Source organism: Harpia harpyja, chromosome 4, assembly GCF_026419915.1.
Source record: "Harpia harpyja isolate bHarHar1 chromosome 4, bHarHar1 primary haplotype, whole genome shotgun sequence".
Classification (NCBI taxonomy): Eukaryota; Metazoa; Chordata; class Aves; order Accipitriformes; family Accipitridae; genus Harpia; species Harpia harpyja.
Window position 1 is genome coordinate 47,097,509 of NC_068943.1, and position 17,241 is coordinate 47,114,749.

The window sequence follows — 17,241 nt, forward strand, 5'->3', positions numbered from 1 at the left end:
CTGCCACTCTGTCTGCATGGCACGGCACAGTGCCGTGAGCAGCCAACCCATCCCTGCACCGCAGCCAGCTCCTAAAAACTCAGTTATACCTTAAAAATCACAGATTCGCCATTTGCTGTGAGTTGTTAAGCCGTGTGATGCCCTGGCAGGCTCGGATTCAAGCCAAACTTGCTGCTTGCCTTGAAAGGCGGCAAGCAGAGGCACATTCCTAAAACAAAGGGCTGTTCAAAGGAACTGGGTAGAGGGCCCAGCCCCTGCTGAAGCATTGGGCATTACCAACTGTAATGTGGCTTTCACTCTGCAGCATCTTCCTAAGTGCAAGGCAGCATTGGCTCTCTGATTTTAATTTTATTCGTAGATCCGCTATTACTCCATCTGGATCACGCGGGATGAATACTAATGGCCCTCTGGATTGTTTTAAGTGCAGATCTGAACAGAGACTTGCTTTCATTTTGTCAGGAGCTGTCGCTTCGCACAGAGATTTGCAGAGTTTGCCTTCTGATGGATCCCACTCGGCTCCGGCGCCGGACCCTGGTGTGTGTGGGTTTGTGTTAGGGGAGAGCAAACCTGTAAATGCCAGGGAAAGGGAGACACGGGAAAACCTCCTCTCTAGATGGGTAATTATTAACTCCAATGTGTAATTACACAGGAAGAAGAAACGCTCCGCTCCCGGAGAAGGGTGGCTGAGGCTAAGGTGCTTAGCTGGGATCGGTGGACCCTGCCCGCACCACAGGCTCGTCGCTGCGCTCCAGCCCCCGTGCAGCGATGGAATGGCTCTTCCTTTGCATGTGTCACCTACCTGAACCGTGAGCTCTGCAGAGCAGAGACCTCCTCTTGTGGTGCATGGCGCTGGGGGGCCCTTAGGCCAGCGGCTCTCGGTACTCTGGTAACACTAATAGTGATCAGCAGCGATAAATGGCTTTCCACGTAGACTTGCCCTCTCGCTCTCCTGTCTCTGTTTCCTCTGAAGGTTGATCTATGCCCCCCTGTAATCACTCTGTCCGCCCTAGGTGAGGATGCACCAGGGAACATCTTGACCTTCCCGCGAGGTCCATGCTCTCCTCCCAGGCCGCACGAGCTCCCCTGATCCTTCGGTAATTGCGCTGCACGAGAGGATGCCCCCGGGTCTGCTCTGAGGGCGCTCCAGCCTTTGCACTGCATCCGAGGTGGGAATTATTCCATTTAGCAAAGAGGATTAATGTTTCATAACAAAAGGTAATTTATTCAATTGTATGCAAAAAAGGTAGCCGTAACGGCACGTACGAAGCTTGCTTTGTTTTTGGCTATTGTGTTATGAGTTTAAATCTCATGAAAACATTGGTAACTGTTGTGCACCTTTGGGGAGAACTTGACCAGTCCTAGCCTGAATTGGATTGCCTTAATTAAACACACTTGACTTTGAGAGAAGAGGAACATGGTAGGCTTTCAGGCGGATGCACAGTCTCCTCCTGAGCAGATGGCGAAGTGCTGATCTCCTCGGAGAGCACCATGATCTCCCTCCCTGCACCTAGAGGAGATCCTCAAGGTGAGCTGCAGGGACCATCTTCTTTTGGCAGCCCCATTAACCAGCAACTGGTGTGCACGTCCCAGCACCTGCCTTGACCCGCTCCAGCATCTGTGTGGATGCAAAGCTCAGTCCCAAGGAGACACCCTGACCTGCAGGATGGCCAAGAGCAGACCTGTCTGCACTGCTGCTGGGGGAAGAGCAGTCATGTTGCTGTAACCACGATGGACTCGGAAAGTAAGTACAGGCAAGTTTAGGAACATGTAGGAAAAGCTAAGGTTGTCTAGTGGATGAAATTACAGGAAAAAACAGACAGACTTTTGGGTACGCAAGACCATCTTGTGCTTGAAAGCTTGCCCCTATTCCAACCACATCAATGATGCTGGTGAGAGATTTTACCACTCATCGTGCCTCGCTGCCATAGCTAACATTGCTGTGCAACTCAAACTATTTCTCCACCCTGGTATTATTGAGGTTAGCGGACGTTGTCAGATCAAGACAGGCCAGCTACTGTCAGTATAACTCTTCCTCCTGGTGACGATGTGGAAAAAAGTACAGAAAGCAACTTGATTTTCCAGACCTCCACTAACGCGTGTTGGTTTTTGGAAAATCTTTCTGTTCTCTGATGTGTGAACCGGACACTCTTAGCCTGGAAGGTATCAAAAGACAATAGGCACACAAGCTGGCCTGTCACTTCTGAGTCACTCTCTTGACAGTAATCATCACTCAAAAGGAAAAAAAAAAGGGTTTTTTTCCCAATCGTTATGTGTGAGTCACCACTCGAGTTCAGTGGCACCTCACGTGCAATGGTTTCTGCGGGTGCGGTACATCAAGAGGGGAGGAAGGCTATGAACTGATAGCAGAGCTTTGCAAAGCCAGAGGCACGAAGATAGCAAATGGGCATTGCATTGGTCCCTGCCGCGCAAGGAACCCTTGTTTTGGGAAACCTGCCTCTTCCCTGTGCTTTCATCTCTTTGCTGCATTTGCCTATTGTTTGCCTTTAGTAAGCGATAATAATAATAATAGAAATCAAATATGTCCTTGCCTACAGGACTTCTTCCTTCTCACTGCTTTGCTGTGGCTCTAAAATTGCCTCCTGTCGCACGCGCTGATCTGTCCTGCACGTCCCAGTTCCAAGGTCAGCTGCACCGCTGGCTGCTTTATGGCCCTTAAACGGTCCTCAGCTGGGTCTTGCGTCCGTATCCATCACCTTCTTAGGACAGACATGCATCCTCCTTCTGTACCCGGCCTGGGCGACAGCTCCAGCCATTCACCACAAGCTCTTCATGAGATTCATTTTAGCTCAGTAGCCTATAGCCTGGATCTAACAGAAAGTGACAGTACGCTTGGTTCTGAAGAAACACATTTGTTTGGTTGGTTTTGTTTGGTTGGTTTTTTTAATCTAGACCAAAACAAATGCAGAGAAAACCTGTCCCCCGTCCCTGAGCAGAGGCTCTGCAGGTCTCAATTCCTGTTGCAGGCTTTTCCGTGTCGCGCTGACAGCATCGTTTGCCTCTCCAGCATCTCAGGAGGTATTTATAGCATTTCAGGATCTTTTCTCTGGCATGAACTCTTGAAATAAGCAAGCCAGTAAGTGCTTTTACCTTCTGGGGTGACTGTAAAAGCCTCGGTATCTGCATTGATCCAGCCCTGGGGATTTGCATTAATTACTCCCTCCTCCGGTGACTTTCAGCTCCCAATTCAATTGCTAGTGAAGATACCTGCAGCACATGCAGTCTTGACATCGTAACCTCTGGCTGCGCCGCGCACCCATATCGTCTGTCGCAACGTGCCCTCTGCAGTGATGGAGGGGTGTCTGCAGCAGGCAAGGTTTGGAGCCAGGAGGGACAACACCACATCTGAGCTGCCGCAGAAATGCTGGTGCCGAAGATGAACGTGGCCAAGGACGGCCTCACTCCCCGGAGGTCGGGATGTACCCCAGCAGAGAAGGGACTGGTAACTGGTTCTTCTCCAAGGCAGGTGGAGTGGGCACAGTGGAGGATGGGGTCGCTGGATGGGTACCGGCTGTCTCTGGTGCTGTCCCAAGCCAGTTGCCTTCATTTTATCCCAGAGCATATCCTAATCTCTCCTCTGTTTTCTTACTCTCTGACTGGTTTTCTCTCTGCTGTTCTAGAGAAGCTCTGCAGGCCTTCCTGTGCTGAACATGCTTTATTCTGCAGGCAAAACTCAGCCCATGAGGAAAGGAGACACTAGGGTTTTGCCAAAGCATTTCTAACCGAGACAGCAATTCCTCCAGAGCTGTCATGTCACCTGCGCTGGGCAGCAGGCACAGAGCAGGTCAATAATCCAAACTAGAGCAAGAGACACAAGGTATTACTCCTGCCAGAAAACAAGGTTTAAAAAAAATAAATAATCATTGCACCATATTGCTCGCTGCTGGTTTTGCCAAAGCCAAAAATGGAGGTGAAAGGAATTTCTCCCACCCCCACCCCCACCTCCATTCTGTTTTCACAAAAAGAGTCTCCCCTGGGCTAAAGACCCATCTGGCAAAGTTGTGCTTATAGGGAACTTCTAAGAAAGGATTTATGAGGGAAACCTTGAAAGTCCCTTAGCTCAAGGAATGAGAGGGCTCCTTCCTTGCCGTCTCCCAGCCTGCGGCTGCCCAGGGACCCCTGCTCCTGCTGCCTTTGCAAGCAGGAGCTCCAGCTTGTGCTGAAGGCCACACTATGGAAAAGCCATTAAAAATCTGTATAAAAATGTAGTCTGGCATTAACCACATTGGAAACTGAATCTCGTTTTTTGCAGAACCAGTCAAGAAAGAAGAGCGATGTCGTGCGACCGGTCAGCACAATTAAACACACCATTCGGGGCTGATGATGGCTTGGAAAGGGTCTGCAGAGCCAGCAGCGATGGCAAGGGGCTAACTGGCAGAGGACGCCATGCTCTGTGCGCAGCTGCTCCAGCACTGAGACGGAGAACTTGGTAAGCCAATTCTAGGCTGGAAATTATCACTTTATCAGAGAACTTTTACTCTGGTCTGCAGACCGCAAGCAAAAAAGCAAAACCTTGGGAAGTCAGGGAATATTTGTGCACAGTTCTCTGTTTTTTATGGGCTCTTCAGTTAGCTCTCTGATGTCTCTCGCTCATCTCGTCCATCTGCAGAGCTTTCCTCCTGGGGTTTTGTGCGCAGGCTAGATCCCTTGACCTTGTTGTGCCAGTTGTCCTGCTGCTATCACCAGTCCTCGCCTCCCTCCCTTTCTTCACCCTCGCTAACAGGGGCACAGGCTGCAGCTTTCAACTGCCCATCCACCTCCAGCATCAAACCCCAGCTGCATTTGCTGAGCCTGGTCTGCCCCCCTGAAGTTGGGGTACCGATGCCACCACCATCGCTTCATAGCAGCCTTTGACTCTTCGTGTTATTTCTTGTCTTTTAAAGTCCTGCCTCCTTCTGCTGAGCTCTCTGAAAGCAGCCGCTCATCTGTCTCGCTGAAGGGTTTTGTCGGGAATGCAGCTCTTTGCCTTTGCATTGTTTTTGCAGCTCCCTGCGAGCTTGGAGGAAGGGCTCTCTGTTGGGACACTGCTTTTATTGCTGCTTTGCTGGCTGTGGCATCAAAGAGAATAGTAGATAAATTGTGGCTGGAGACAATTAAGGGTAGCGTGCCTCTGGGATTTGTACCAGATCCAGGACTACGCCATACAGTCATTAATGATCTAGGAAAGCAATAAGCTGTGAAGGAACAAAATTGGCAGATGACACACGGCTGCTTAGAATAGGCAACTTTAAAGAAGATACAGAAATTTTGAGGGTGTCTACCAAAGCCTGGTGAAGAAGGACCTGGCTTGGAGATGACGTTTGGTTTGCCCAATGCAAAATGATGAACAGAGATTGCAATTACCTGAGCTATTTGCATGCATTTCTGTGTTCTGAGTTAAACCTATCAGCTCAGGAAGCTTAGATACATCTATGTTAAAGGAAACCCCTGTACCAATAATCCAAAAAGCCAGGAAATATAGCACTCTCTAAAGCATATGGCAGGGAAAAAACCTAACCCTGGAAATAGAATGTTTTAATGCAACAGCTCATTGTCACCCAGAAATGTGTGTTGAGTTCTGACTGAGACACCTCAAAAAAGATGCAGGAGAAATAAAAAAGGATAGTAATACTTTTCTGAATAAGATATAATCGCTCTGTGAAATTCTCTGCAACGAGTTATTACTGATTTCAAAGTACTTGGCAGAATTCATAGAAAAACAGATGAGAAGATACCTTCCTGGGCTCACAGTTCAGTCTGCTGCACTCCCCAGCACCTTTGTTACAAAAGCTTTTGTGGTTTTTTTCTGCCCGGTGTTGAGAGTCTCTGCTTAAGATAAATTGCATGAAGGATATGAACCTTTGTTCATCAGGCTAAAATGCTAACCTCGTGCTTACGGGACTCCAGAAGAAGTTTCCCTGATTTCATAAATATCCATTTCAAGACTTGGTGCATTGTGCTGCTAAAGCAGCTGGCGGGTGGCGGTTGTTGCAGCCAGGATGCTGGAACAAGCAGGAGGCTTGTGACTGCGCATCGCAGGCTGGAGGGTGGCTGTAATGTTGGGGGGGTGTTGAACTGGGGCGTGGGCTGCTTGGAACTGGCTTTGGCTTCCTCAACGCCTGCCTTCCTCTAGCTAATGTGCTCAGTAGGGTAGGTGAAAAAACACTCCAGAGGCTGCTGGATAATGTGGCAATTCCAGGACATCTTCTGGTACAAGGCTCCTCTTTAGGCCAGGTTCGTTCTTTCCTCTGGTGTTGGTTCAGTAAGTTACAAAACCTAGCCCTGGGTCATCACGTTTTGCCTGACTGCAAACTTTGCAGCCTGGAATCTCAATTCTGGTGTTGAGAAGTGGGGAGAGAAAGCTAGAAAGGAGACTGGCAAACTAGAGAATTGCAACAGGTGAACAAAGTCTCAGTCTGCCTGCTGTACCCTCCAATTCCCTTGACGCTCCCAACCTGTGACATTGCCCCTTCCTCCCCCAACAAGGCACCGTGCCCCCAATTAAACCTCCGGCACAGTGTCTCTGCAACGTGCCACGGGAATGAGTTACCAGCTGGCAAGATTCATGGCACTGCTGCTCCCCCTGATAACTAATAACTCCAGAGCAACATTCAGCATTGCGATTTATTCCGGTTGTAAAACATAGGGAAGGTAAATCACTGAGAGTATAATAATTTCTTTTCTTTCTTATAAATCAAGCCACATCTAAAAAACCTGTCCTCCGCCTTCCCAGATGGACTGTTTCATCTTGGGGGTGGGTGGGAAAGGAAAGGGGTGAACTTCCGTGTGTGCACACGCGAGGACCTGCTGGCAGCTAGAGGCAGGGCAAACCTGCTCGGGGGCTAGCTGAAATTTAACGTGCTTCCCCAGCCCATTGGCCACTCTGCAGCAGGCCTAATGCTCCAGTTCCCAGCACGGTCTGTGCGATTTACTTTTTCCCTGCCTTGCAGTAATCATGTTTTGCAGTATCTGGTCCCTGGTACCCCAGGCTGCAAAGAGGGACCCAGAGACCCAGGGACACTGGGTGACTTGCTCTAGGGACATGCAGTAAGTTGGCAGTAGAGCTGAGGGTGCTGCTTCGAAGAGAGCCTCGCACTTAGCAGTTTTGCAGTTGAGCACAGCACAGATGCTGCTCCAAGCACGGGGCTGAGGGTTGAAACTATGTATGTTGAAATTACAGCTCTGAAAATTATTCCCCTTCTGGTGCAGGCAAGTCTCCCTGCCCCATCACCGTCTGTGCCACGAAGATAATTGTTGGGACGTTGCTCATGGGACAGGACAGGATTAGGATGTTGAAAAGCACTCTCTGCTGGATTAGCTTTCCTTCCCTTCGAACTGATGACAAAGCTTGCCTTGCCTTCCACAGAGGCAGTCACACTGCCAAAGTGGTTTTGAAAAGCATGCCCTCGCTGCCTGCACAGCGCTTGGCTGGTGTTCGGAGCGAGCCGGGAGCCTGCATCTTTGCCACTGGTATTCACGTCTTCTCCCTCGGCCTATGCTCCTCTCTGTTGTAGGAAAAAAAGTCTTTCTGTTTGTCAGAGCCCTTTCCTGTGCCCATCTGTGCTGGTCATGGCCATTTGAAAACAAAGAAAGTGCAAGCTGGTCTTTGCAAGTTTCCAGCTGATCTCTCAAAACAGCTACTTGAATTCCCAAGATTGTGGGATTCAGCAGTGAAAGCATCCGCATCCCTTATTAAATCAATGTGAATTTACTCCAGAGAAGACCTTAAATGGGATTTTTCAAAGGTTGGGTCAGGCAGCGATTGGGAAAGCCATGGCACCTACACCCCTCATTCTTCTGCACAGCCCAGCATGTGGCAGCCAAGGTCTGGCCCCTCACCGAGGCATTGGCAAAGCCAGGCAAGACCCCTCAGTTTTTAGTGGCAACACCTGGTCATCTCCTCCTGGTTGGAAATGTCCCTTGGTGGTCACAGCTTCCTTCCAGGACCTCGTCCCGAGCCCAGCACGGTGGGAGGAGGTCTGGGAAGGTCCAGCCCGGTTGAGCAGGGCTCCTCCAAGCCCAGCGGCTCAGCTCTGCTGATGAAATCCTCAGGCAGGAGACAGTAATGAATGGTAATTCTCCAAGCCCAGCATTGCTCTATTTTTTCCCCTTAACAACTGAACTGATTAGAGTGAAACTTTGACTTGATTAGCGATTATTGTCTCGGTATGGTGGTTGCTTGCAGCCCTTTCATTTCCTTGGTTTGTTTTTAAAAAAACATTGGCAGGCATTTCATCCCCTGATTTAATGCTTGGGCTCTCTGTTTCATATTCATTTCTCTCTCCCTTCTTTCCCCCCCTCATGCTTAAAAGAATCAAGTTACTGTTTTATTTTTGTTTATATCTATAAAGCAGGGACTACTTGGGAGGTGGCTGTTCCCCTCAATTCGTATCACCGGAGGGAAAATGGGTGCACTCCGTCACGCAGGGGACGGGGACAAAGCTGCAGCAAGCCCTAATTGCAGAATAACATGCAAGAGCAGCTCCATATTTCTTTCTCCTGGGTTCCAGCTCAGTGAAGTCCTTTACTCCTCGAGCTCTGACACATGGGAGGCTTATTCAGCATTATTTCTGTTAATTATTGGCATTAGAGCAATTTCTGGAAATCCTGGATGAGCTCAGAGCTGTTACTATTTTACAATTTATTGCCTTCTTTCACCCTCCCGGGGCTCCAGCCCATGTCCGGTCTCACGGCTGTTGCTTCGTAGGCAGAAAACATGAGATAGCCCCGATCCACAGCGTCCCTGCACTGGGACGAGGTAGGAGCCGGCCTAGAGAGTGAGAGCAAGCAGCTAGGTAAGGGCAGACCAAAATGCTAAATACTTGCACCGGTGTGCAGCTCGGACGCAACGATGATCATTGCAGCTGCCCGTCACATCCACGTAGGTGGTCATCGCAGGACAGGGACCAGGAGTCTGCAAGCCTCCGAGTGTCCCCCTTTCCTGGAGAGCCCTTCAGCAGGGGAGCTGGGGTCTGCTGGACGCCCACCCTGCGGCTGCTCCTCTTCCTCTGCTAACTGAGCCCTCGGTCCCTGGCGGTATCAGCTCTGACACTAGATCACCTTCCCACCTTTCTTCCACCTTGCAAACACCAGGCAAAATATTTATAGCGGGGGCCAGCTAGATCCCAGCTCCTTCTGGGAATGCAGCTCATGTGCCACATATTTCAATAACAATGACTTATGAAATAATAACTGACATTTACCTAGCTGCTTCTTGTCCTCAGAGCCCCCAAGACATGGCAAACTTTAATTAATAGTTGTTTTAATAGTTAAATAACCTTTATAACTGCGTTTCGTTTATTCCGGGCCCATCAGAAATAAAGTCATAATGATCTGAGTCAAGCGATAAAACACAACATCTGGTTTAATGTTTGTGGATTTTTTCATGAACTGAGGAACCTGGCAGAAGAACGATATATTTATTCCATTTTCTTCTTGTAAGAACATACGTCTTGTAGTGAAATACTGCTTGGGTGCTCGTGTTTTGCCTCCTGCTTTTGGCTCGGTGTTTTCCAGCTGCGGGTTCAGCCACAGGGACCCCGTCCGCTCATCCCCCGAGGGAATCGGGTGCTGGGCAGCCCTGCTGTATCAGGCACGTCCACAGATGCAGTGGCGGAAGCGCCGTTGATTTATCTCTGGGTGCAATCTTTGCCATCTGTTTTTATATCGCTCTCAGCACAAGATGAGTAGTTCCCATATAGCGCGCGCTTCACAGACTGTAGAGTTCCTGCATCTGCAGAATTTATGATAAGGCAGACAATTGCCTTGGCGCATCCTTCACACAAGCGGGGTCCGGGATGAGCGGTGCCGCCTCCAGACGTTTCAGTCCCTTTGAGAGGTGGCCAACGGGCCCCTCGCACCCGCCTTAGCGCCTGAGACAGAGACGTGGCTCTCGCCTCTTTCCCTCTGCCTTGGAGCAAGCCCTGTCCCCCGGTTCCTGGCTCACCCCGGCTTGCCTCAGCTCAGCGTTCTGTGCTCTCCCTTGAACTTCCAACTTGGGTTTCATTGTCCTTCTCGGCAACCTATTAAGAGTATCCTGACTAATGTTGCTTAACATGGCTCCCGCTCCGTGGTTCCCAGAGCACCGTCTACACAATAAAATTAGCTTCCTCGGGCAGATTTTGGGTACTCGTGCTCCCCCCGCAAAGTCACCTATTCATTGCACAGAGAAAATATTCCAGAAACTTACTTACGCCCTTGAGCTATATTCGTGTTTATTTCCACAACTCTTTGATACAATATTTGTCTTTGCCTGAGCTAGTTTGCCAAAGGGAAAGGGAGAAGGAGGAGAAGCATATGAGGGATTTGGATTGCATCACATCTGCCTTTCTTTAAGCAGCCCATATGGGAAAACATATTCTTCTGCACAGAATTTGTTAAAGGTTTCATAAAACGCATTGCATACACATTTAACACAGAACCTAGCAATATTTATATTTAAAATGGGTCCAAACAGATCCATTTGGCGAGCGTTTGAAAGATGTAGGGTGGCAGCACACATTGCGAATGTAATAGTCTCGTTAGCTAGCTCAGCTTGTGGGATCTGCTCGCACCGTAGGTTTGATGGGAGGAGAGGAAGCTATCTAGTTTGTTAAGTATAAAAATCATAACGTATGCAATGTTATGAGCATATTTCATCCATGAAGCTCAGAAAAGGCGATATTATCCATGGTCCCCTCTAAGATAGAGTAGCTGAGTCAATGGGAATCGACACCACTGGATACTTCATCTATTTCCTTTGTGATGGTGTAAATCACGAGAGGCAGCTTGCAAACCCCTCGTTCTTGTTGGAGCGCAGTTACTCACGCGGATAGTCCCATCGACTTCCTTGCAATAACTCACGGAAGTCATGATTCATGGGCTGGCCCAAACAGATCAATCCCGAGGGGTGAAAGTGGGAGCCGGGCGCAGGCGCTGGATCCAGCCCCCCTGTGTTGCTCAGAATGTCTGGCGCAAGCCCGGAGCAGCTCGCCCGGAGTTGGCACGGGAGTGAAGCTGGTGAAAAGGAGAGTGGCGGCTGATCTCACCGCTCGGCCGCGGAAAAAGTGGAGTCACGGACGTCTGTGCCGTGATTTCAGTGGGGCTGTTGGTCCAGCTGTAGGTTTATTTTATAGGAATGTGATTTAAAACCATGTTGTTGTCTCCCCCACCCCTTGTGCATTTTGTTATGTGTGCAGCCCCAGCCACTAAGCAAGGCTGGATGGGTGCTGAGGTCCTGCAGGTAGCAGGTAAAAGCGGAGGCTGACAAGCGCTAATCACATCCCATTAGCTGGTTTCAGACTTCACTGGGTTTTGTTTGGTCTGGTTTATCTGAATCTTTATTAGATAAGCTTGAATTGGCAACAGGGTGTTTGATGCAATAGCCTACGTGATCTCCATCCGAAAAGGCAGGAGGGCAGCTCCCCAGCCCCGCAGCCATCCTTCTGAGCGCGCACAGCCAGCCCTGCCTGCCTGCCTGCCTGGAGATAATTTTATTTCATCTTGGCAATCTTCTGCTATATACTTAAGTAAACAAAGATCAAGCTACTCACAACCTTAATTAGGCTACACATAAATAACAGATTACTGGATTAGCCAGGAGTATACATGGGAGAGTAATAATAACAACAAAAAATCTCACCACCAGTGTTTTCCTTGCAGTGTAACTCTGCAGATCATCCCTCTCCCCTGTCCCTTCCCACCCCACGCATCTCATTTGCTCACTTGCAAAACTGTGGGAATGATCTGAGCGTTGTAGAGCAACGGGAGGACAGATTGCATAGAGAAGTGGCAGTGGCCAGTCCTGCAGCCATGCCAGGAGGAGAGGCAAGGTGGAAGCACCGTGCTGTTCCCTTGGGTCCTGCGATGTGTCCTGCTGCTCTGGGGCTCGTTGATTTGAAGTTCAGCCACAGCGATGTCTATGGCAAGTCTTAAGAAAGGCAGGAGGCTTTGCGGCTAGCGCCCAAGGAGACCCTTTGAAACTCATGCAAAGATCTCATTTGCTTCCACCAGACCCCCGTGGGCCCTCATCGTGTGGCGTCCTGGACAGCCCAGCAGGTCTCCAGCAGATGCGATTTCTGCCACGGGTCTTGACTTGCTGAGGCGGCAGTGACATGGAGACGTCGACTGCTTTGGGCAGAGCGTCGGCTAGTGGAGAGGACAAAGGAAGGGAGCCCAGGCTCCCCCGCGGCATCGACAGCGGGCACAAATGATCGTGTCCCCAGGCGTATTGCTCACCAGCACCTTCTGTTGTGAAATGATGGAGTGCTTCAGCCCCGTCAAAAATAACTCCCTGGCTGCGGCAGTTCATCCTGGATCAGCAGTCTGTGTGGTCTCTATCTATCAACGTGTGTCCTATCCTAATGATGTGATAGCTGTGAAAAGTTGAGCTATTTACACAAGGTCACTTTATTAGTAGGGAAATCGCTCTTATGATAAATGAGTGCTCTGCAGCCTGTCACGGGCGCTCGCCCGTCCCGCGCAGCCCTGCTGCCACTCAGCTCTGCAGCCTTAGCAAAAAACTATGCCTTCGGGCAGAAAACACGGCAGAAAAATAGTGTTTCTCTGCTTTCTCTTTTCCTTTGCACCGCACGGGAGGGAGGGAAGGAGGGGAACATCCCAGCTCTTTACCGAGCAGAGGTGACTGCTGCTCTGGACTGCCTTGTTTCCCACTTGCGGCAGCATAGGGTAACCGGGTTACATGACCAAAAGGCATAATATATTACAAGAAGATATTTTTTCAGCCAATGTGCTGACACAGCACCCTCTTTTTTTCGTAACTGGGAGTGATGTATGAATTATCTCAACCTAAAGCCTGAAATATACATTATAGGCTGTATCTTTCTGTGTTTTATTTGGGCCGTAAAGTGACACCTTATTATTTCTCCCTCCTGGGCATCCTTTAATGAATCTAGATTTGGAAGTGAACTATTTATTATATTTCAGGAGCTTAACCATGGAAGGAGAGGAGGAAGGATATGCAAATTTGCAAGAAAGCATTAAAAAAAAGTCTCCTCTTTATAAAGAAAAAAATGTGCATCTGTTGAGCCACCAAATGGCTGTCCGTAAAAAGGGATTTAATGGGGATGCAGGGAGTGGGACTCTCCCTGGGAAACTACACCATTCTCACTCCTCTCAACCTCTGTTTTTACACGAGCTCCGGCCCAGGGCGATTCTTGGTGTGAGATGCAAAACGCTACCACGGGTCCCCCCAGAAGCTAGGGAAAGCAGGAGCCCGGCATGCCTGTGGGGCAGATGTGGCAGCAGGAGCTGCTGCCCTGCACGCCTCCCATAGCTTCTCCTGGAGATGAAGTAGCATCTTCTCCTGCTTCAACACATGCTGCGGTCCAAGGCACTGCAGAGAAATGCTGAGAATTGGGAGTTGGAGATGCGTCTGTTTTCAGTCTTCAGTCTGGTCAATGCAGCGGTTTGGAAAAATGCAGAAGAAAATATTTTTCCTGCAAGTAAACTGGTCATTTGTAAACAAATAGATAAACACAGGTTTATCACCATAGTTAAATGCTATCAAAAGTTGTCAGCAGCTCCCCCCTAAATGAACTCTGAGTTTCGAAGCCACAGTGGAAAAAAAGGTCTGCAGCTGCAATTGTATCTAGATGAGCCCTGGCTTCATTAGAATGAATGCCATTTGTTTAAAAATAGAAATATTCTGCCATCTTCCAGCAGCAAAAAATGAAGCAAGCTATTAAAGGATTATGATTCTGTGACTTCAGACCTATTGTAGTCTTAATATTTCATGCTGCATTGACACAGAGTACATAATATGCTGAACAGCACTGTTGGCTTCAGCTGTTGCAAACAGTATGGTGCAGAAATAATTGAACTAAAAAGAAATTACAGCTATTTGGGGAGGTGGCAATTCTGCTTTGTAGAGGTGAGGTCACAGGCACTGACTCAAATGTGCACATTAAAAAAGAACAATGCACTGGTTTGGGTGCTGGAAGGATTTTTGGTGGATTCTCCTTTTGCTGGCACAGTCATTTAAGGTAGGAGCAAGCAGGTGCCAGTCACTGCACAGCTACCCCCCGTGGAGGGAGATCCGGTTTGTCAGCATTACATAAAGGCAAAGACCACGGAAAACGAGGCCTCGCCTGTATGGGGAATTGCGTTTGGTTCAGGCAAGCTGGTGTGAATCTCTGTTTATGCTTTTAAGTCTCAGATGTATCAGCCAGTTACCGCAGCTTAACAAGTCGCTGTTTGTCAGCTGTGCTGTAAGTAACAGTGGGCGTGCTCATAACCCAGCATAGGGATGGCATAAACCACAGCAGATTACACCTTTCATCTACCCTCATTTCTGCGCTTTTAGCTCAAACTAGTTCCTAATCGTTAAAGAAAACCTAAACGAGGCTAGTTTCCAGCAAAATAGCTGTCCGTACAGAGTGTTCTTGCATCTTCACCAAGTCATACTTTAAGTCAAGCTGACTGGTGATTCCTTGGATATGGCACATCTTTTTTGGATATCCCTCCTGCGGTCCTGCCTGACTGCTTTGGCGAGATGCCGGACCATGCAGACATGGTGGGGAGACACTGCAGAGAGGAGGGAGCCCTCAGGTTGCCTGAACAAAGGCAGCCCCAGTACAACAGACATAACGATAATAGCAATGCATCTGACATGTCTATGACGTCCTATGGCTCAAGGGGTTAGAAATGTGGGTCTTGCTGCTAATAATGATGGGGCTTGGCATTCGTATCATCTCCACCCCTGTCCCTGCATGAGCTAACCTGGTCCTCCATCGATCTGCGCAAAAAACCTCAGGAGGTAAACCTCAACTGCAGCGTTTGCAGGTATTCCTGCCCTATCGAACAGTTTCATCGCCCCCTCGCCTGACTCCTGCTCTCCAGCCTGATTGTCAGCGCTCTGCCAGCCAGCTCCTCTGCTCTTTTAGCTGTCAGACAGCTTTGCCTGGAGTTGCGTCCTTCATCTCACGGTACGGCTCGCGGTACCCTTACGACAGCCCTCCTGCCGCTGGCAGCATCAGCTGTGCCTCTCGCATGGACGGCTTCCCTGTCTGTCTCTGAAGTAGCTGATGCTGGCCACCCTTGGAGACAGTGTGCTGGAGTAGATGGACATGGACCTCAGGTCTGAGCCCCTCTGGCACTCGCTGCATTCCTCCGTTTCTTTGATCGTTTCACATTAAGCAAAAAACAAGAGAGGAAGAAGAAGTGTTACAGCAGTATTGAAATGTTTCAGTGCTGCTGGGTTGCGGCGTGGCAGTATTTCATTCTGAAATAGACTTTTCACTTGAAATTTGTTAAATGATGGGTGTCAGCTGGGAAGCTCCATGTTTTGATCACTGGCAGGCGCCTGTTGGAAGGGGAAGTTTTTCCACAGCAAATTTTGAAGCGTCTGATTTCCAGCTCAGAACAAAGACACGTTTCAGTGTGGGGGCATTACTCCCAACGCCTGTCCGTACTAAAATTGTGCCAAAGGCAGGGGACCTTTTTACCCCTTCACACTTTGAGGGTCGTGAAATCATGTTGAATTTCTCTGGTTCCTGAACAGCCGAATGAGATGTCATTCATTTGTAAGGAAATGCTGGTGCTAGTTATGATAAATCCATCTTTGCTGGATGAGGTGTTACTATAGGTGTGTGTATATATATACACATGTAAATAAAAATAGATATATATGTAGCATATGTAATATATAATACACATACTTATGTATATATAAAATATTTTCCCTGTGAACTTAGCTCTTTTAGCAATGAAGGGGGCTACCCACAGCCTGGATTTGAAGGGTGCAGTCTATAATCGAGAAAGACTGAGGTCTTCACGGCTTCCAGCTTGTCTCAGGGATGGATGAAATGCTGATACCAGTGGAGCAAGCCCCGAGCCCTTCCTCCTGGACGGCTGGTACTGCTCTGGCGTGCCACATGTGGAGGAAGCGTTTGCAGCTGCTGCAGGTATCTGTGTTGTGGTAGCACCCGAGGGTCCTGGTCCAAGAGCACAACCCCCAAGCATCCTGTGCCGGCACCGGCAACGTGCATTGGTCCCCACTCCTTTGCTTCTCCAAAGCAGAATCTGAACTGATGTGTTTCTGAGTGTTTGTGTTTTGATCAAATGGAAATTTTCTGGTTTTCTGAAAAATTTTCAGCTGGCTCTCGCCCTTTGCCTTCTCCCAGAGCGATGCAATTTCACAGCAAATCCATTGTCGCTGCAGTTGCTTGGCACTGTCCCCACACCGGCTCCTGGCAGCCCTTGTCATCCCTCCCTCCGCCTCTGCAAACGCCACTTGTGAGAGCCGTCCTCCGCTCCCAGCCAATTTCTTTCTGTTTGGGGGAGCCTCTCTTCCAGCACAAGGTGAAGCAGCAGGAAACAAAACTTCTCAAAACCAAAAATCTCAAAATGCTATTTTGAGAAACAAATGTCCCAAAAGCAGGCATATTGCTAATAGGATCTGCCAGCAAAAGATTTTGCAGGTGAGAAAGTGCCGAATCCGAACGCAGTCGTACAGGATGTAGGATGTGGTTTCCAGGCTCCAGCAGTAAATGACGGTGGAAGTCAACGTGCCGGCTTCTCATTCAGCCAAAGGACTTTCCTGGGCACTTTGCAATCTTAATAGATCCTGTCATATGGCAACCTCACGTTGATATTTTGCAATTAAAAATCGAAAATAAAGTGCAGCTCCTACAGAAACCCAATGAAGCTATTCCTGAAATGCAGCCACCTGTGGCAGGAAACACATTGGCTGCTTCATCTATGTCCAACACCTCCGTGTGGCAATTTTGAAGAAGCAGCAAAGAATTGGGTTTCCTCTTCGTACGGATAGCAAAAAAAATCTGGAGGCTTGGGAGATAATTCAACCAACTGGAATAGCACCACGTGTTCAGGATCGGCATTAGTTTTTTCTAAAAAAAGGACAGTAGGATCATCTGCTGCTGTGGGGACCCTGGCGCTCTGTTTCTCATTTCTGTGGCCCGTATGCAACCCCTCTGAATAGCTGGAGCATTGTTTCAATACCAGCAGAAAACAAGGAACAGTTCCTGATGGTTAGCTGAGTGAGGATGCTTCTTGTGTGACTTGATCTCTCCCGGCTCTCCGGGTGTCTCGGTATTGTCTGGCAGTGGAAAAGGCTCTCAGCCAGCTGTGAAAGAGGGGGTGCCTCTCCCCCCGCCAGCCACAGTAACACTGCCCCCAGAAAATGATCTCTTTGTTACTGTCAAATAGAGAAACTCTGCTTTGTGACTTTGCTACTTGACATGATAGGGGCTCTTAGGAGATGGGAAAATTGAAGATAATACTTTT